Below are 5,182 nucleotides of genomic sequence, written 5' to 3' on the forward strand. Positions count from 1 at the left end.
TTCCCAATGGAAAAGATGCATTAACAATTTCAGACACTTTGTGATTAAACTCATCAAATGACTCTTCATCAGCCATACGAAGGTTTTCTCAATCAGAATTTAGGTTTTGAAGCCTAGCTTCTTTCTCAGAGGTATTCCCTTCAAATATGGTTTCTAAGATATCCCAAGCATCTTTAGACCGAGTACACATAGTTATATGGTGCTGAAGATCTAGGGTAATGGCATGGATGATAGCATTTAATCCGTCAGAATTTTTCTCTGCAGCAAGAATCTGGACAACATCATAATCACCAATATCCTTTTCAACAGTTACACCATATACTGTAACTAATGGAGGATTATAGCCATTTACAACACGAACCCATGATTGAAAATCACGCGCTTGTAGAAAGGCATGCATAAAAAAATTCCACCATAAGTAATTCGAGCCATTGAAGACTGGCGGTACGTTTATAGAGATAACACTTGTGTCCATGGAGTCGGATTGCTACAAACACAGACTAATCAGGTCCTAGCGTGTTTGCCTGTTCTGATACCGATGAAAAAACTGGGGTTTAACAACCACACCCAATATTTCGTTCCGAAATCTGTATGGACTAAAATTCAATATAATTCCGAGAGCACCAATTTAAAAGTGAGACTCAATCAAGAAATATATCAAAGAATTTTATCTTTTTCTCAATACAATCAGTAAATCAACTAGATAGAAATCCGTGAGACTGTTTGATATGGTAAATAACTTGGACGGTACCAAAGACCAATGCCCAAGTGTGAATCAAGTTTTATCCAACAATCAAGGTCGGATTCATCAACTGATTGAACTACGCACAACATGTGATATTTCAATTATATAAACAAATATAATGAAGAAAAGAAATAACACAGACACTAGAAATTCAGTTAAGGAGGAAACCGCAAATGCAGAAAACCCCGGGGACCTAGTCCAGATTTGAAAACCACACTGTATTAAGCCGCTACAGACTCTATCCAACTACAAGTTAACTTCAGACTGGAATGTAGTTGAACCATAACCAAGTCTCACACCGATTGAGGTACATTCGCGTTCCTTACGCCTCTAGAACCACGCCAGATTCTTCTCACTTGAATCCCTCAGCTGATCTCACCCAAAACTAAAAGTTGCTACGACCCAAAGTCGAAGACTTATAAACAAATATGTCTCCCATAGATATGTCTATACTTTATTCTGTTTTTTTTCCGTCTTTTGATACAAAGATCAAGGTAAACAGGAACCAACTAATAATCCGGTCTTATACTCCCGAAGAGCATCCTAGAAATATTAGTCACCTCACAATAAGCTAATTGATTAACAGAAGAAGTTATTGCGGAATCACAAGAGTCTGAGACGAAGAACTATTTTGATTAATTTTTACATCTTACCTATCGGAGATGAATCTCGAGTAAATCGTAGAGAAGATAAAACTCAATACGATGGAACAAGTAAGATCAGAATACGAAACTACAAAAAAAATAGTTGGATCTGGCTTCACGAATCCCAAATGAAGTCTTCAAGTCGTTAACCTAATAATGGTTTTAGAAAACCTAGGTTAAAGGAGAATCGACTCTATCTATAATCGTTATCTCGCTTATCTATTTCTCGAAATACGTGTTGGAAGCTTTTTTCTTTAGCTATATTCATCGTATTCTTGACAAGTTTAGTTAGAAACAATTTATTTGTTGGAAACTAAATATTAAGTCAACAAATGATTATGTGAAAATTACCTTGAACATCTTATATGATTTGTGTGAGACAACCATTTGATATTAGCTCGAGAAATTTCGTGTTGACCATTCGATCAATTGAAAATTACTTGAAGCTAATGGTATGTGTGGAATTACCATTGTCTTCTTCTAAGGATGTTTCAATAATTGCATGAGAGTTTACAACGATTACCCATGTCTGGATACAACACGGTCTGCATACATAGTATGCAAACTTTATTGTGATGATTCAGGTCCGGAACTCTTGTTTGCGTACCTAGTATGTGAACGGGTTTACCTGAGTTGGGTCCGGAATGGTTGTTCACGAACCGGGTTTGCGAACGGATTGACTAGACCAAGGTACGGAGCTGTTGTTCGCGTACCCAGTTTGCGAACACAGTGGTTAAGTTGTAAAATCGGTAATGTATTATTCTCATACTAATGAACTAAAATATTTATGATTTACGAAATGAAGACTAACTTTGCAAACCGTGGTTTAATGTTCATGAATTGATTCTTGTATAAGTACTTCGTACAATTACGAATCAAACCGATTTCGTTTCAATTTGTTCATGAATATTTCTATGAGATAGTGAGCAATTGAACTACTCTATTTGCAACATAATTAGATTCATTTGATTATCTATCATGATTGATTGATCATCATATTTGATTTAGAAGTGTTAGATGAAAATGTCCAAGTTAAAAGTGTTCATATGGCTAACTTCGGCTAACTATTATTGAGCCAACCCGATATACACGTTAAGGTACGGTTACTCATATCTAAATATAAGTATATTTCATTTGTGTGTAACAAGCTAAGACCATCTAACGATGGAGATTAATTGCTCAATTTCTAAGCAGACTTAGCTTGTATCTTAAATCATGAGTTCATCTACCGGTGAATATTGAATGCTTTGTTACTAAGCTATCTTAGCTTTGATTGTAAGAAAACCTGATTCGAAAGGCTATATAAGGGAGAACTCTAGCAACTGGAAAACCTAATACATACACTTTCTTGTGTCCTAGGTTTCAAACTAGAGTCTATTCTCCTTTAACCTAGGTTTTCCAAAACCATTATTAGGTTAACGACTTGAAGACTTCATTTGGGATTCGTGAAGCCAGATCCAACTATTTTCTCTGTAGTTGCGTATTCAGAGGTTACTTATTCTATCGTATTGAGTTTTATCTTCTTTATAATTTACTTGAGATTTATCTTCGATATGTAAGATATAAAAATTAATCACAACATTTCTTCGTCTCCGAATCTTGTGATTTCGCAATAACTTCTTCTGATATTCACTTAGGTTATTGTGAGATGACTAATATTTTTAGGCTGCTCTTTGGGAGTATAAGACCGGATTATTAGTTGGTTCCTGTTTACCTTGATCTTTGTATCAAAATACAGAACAATAACAAAATAAAGGATAGACATATTTGTGGGAGACATATTTGTTTATAAGTCTTCGACTTTGGGTCGTAACAATTCTTAGTTGTGGGTGAGATCAGCTAAGGGAATCAAATCCGCAGAATCTGGCGTGTTTCTAGCGGCGTAAGGAAAGTGACTGTACCTTAATCGATGTAAGACGTGGTTAGGGATCAACTACATTCTAGTCCGAAGTTAACTTGTAGTAGGATAGAGTCTGTAGCGGCGTAATACAATGTGGTGTTCAATTCTGGACTAGGTCCCGGGGTTTTTCTGCATTTGCAGTTTCCTCGTTAATGAAATTTATGGTGTCTGTGTTATTTATTTTCCGCATTATATTTGTTTATATAATTAAAATATCACAGGTTTTGCGTAGTTCAATCAGTTAATAAATCCGACCTTGATTGTTGGATAGAACTTGATTGATACTTGGGCATTGGTCTTTGGTACCATCCAAGTTATTTCTCATATCAATCAGGCTCATAGATTTCTATTTGTTCGATTTGCTAATTGTATTGAGAAGGAGATAAAACTCTTTGATATATTTCTTGATTGAGTCCCGCTTTTAAGTTGGGACTCTTAGAATTATATTGGAGTTTAGTCCATACAGATTTCCGAAAGAATTATTGGGTGTGGTTGTTATACCCCCGCTTTTTCAGTTGGGATTAGGTTTCCAGTTGCTACAGTTCTCCCTCATATAGCCTTTTGAATCAGGGTTGCTTACAATCAAAGCTAAGATAGCTTAGTAACAAATCATTTAATATTCACCGTTAGATGAACTCTTGATTTAAGATTCAAGCTAAGTCTGCTTAGAAACTAAGCAATCAATCTCCACCGTTAGATGGTCTTAACTTGTTACACACAAATGAAATATACTTATATTTAGATATGGGTTACCGTACCTAAACGTGTATATTGGGTTGGCTTAACAACAATTAACCGAAGTTAGCCATATGAACACTTATGACTTAGTAATTTTCATCTAACACTTCTAGATCAAATATGATGATCAATCAATCATGATAGATAATCAAACGGATCTAATTGTGTTTCAAATAGATTTGTTCAATTGTTCACTATCTCATAGAAATATTGATGAACAAATTGAAACGAAATCGGTTTGATTCATAATTGTACAAAATACTTATACGAGAATCAATTCATGAACATTAAGGCAAGGTTTGCAAAGTTAATTTGCATTTCTTAAGTCATAAATGTTTTAGTTAATGAGTATGAGAATCATACATTACCAATTTTAGAACTTAACCACTGTGTTCGCAAACTGGGTACGCGAACAGTAGCTCCGGACCTTGGCCTAGTCAATCCATTCGCAAACGCGGTTCGCGAACAACCGTTCTGGACCCAACTCTGGTGAACCCGACCGTTCTGGACCCAACTCTGGTGAACCCGTTCACATACTAGGTACGTAAACAAGAGTTCCGGACCTGAATTATCACAATACAGTTAGCGCATACTGGGTATGCATACCGTTTATATCCAGACATGGGTAATCGTTCTTAACTCTCATTTGAATCATTGAAACATCTTTGGAAGACGACAATGGTAATCTCACACATACCATTAACTTCAAGTAATTTTCAAGTGATCGAATAGTCAATACGAAACTTCCTGAGCTAACATCAAATGACTGTCTCACACAAATCATATAAGATATTCAAGGTAATTTTCACATGATCATATTTTGACTTAATATTTAGTTTTCAACAAATAAATTGTTTCCAACTAAACTCGTCAAGAATACGATGAACATGTCTAAAGCAAAAAGCTTCCAACACGTATTTCGAAAATTAGACAAGCGAGATAAACTCAGCTCGAAATATCAATGTGCATAATGTAAAAGTGTATATAGATATACGAATTAGTCTCATTAGAAGATAAAATAAAATATAATTTTGAGTGATAAATAAGATTTAGTCTTCACATACCTTTTGTTGATGAAGTTCCTCCAAGCTCTTCAGTAGATCTTCTGCTTCAATTGGTGAATGCCGTGCAGTCTAAAGCTCAACTACACATTCG

This window comes from Papaver somniferum, chromosome 3, assembly GCF_003573695.1.
Source record: "Papaver somniferum cultivar HN1 chromosome 3, ASM357369v1, whole genome shotgun sequence".
Lineage (NCBI taxonomy): Eukaryota > Viridiplantae > Streptophyta > Magnoliopsida > Ranunculales > Papaveraceae > Papaver > Papaver somniferum.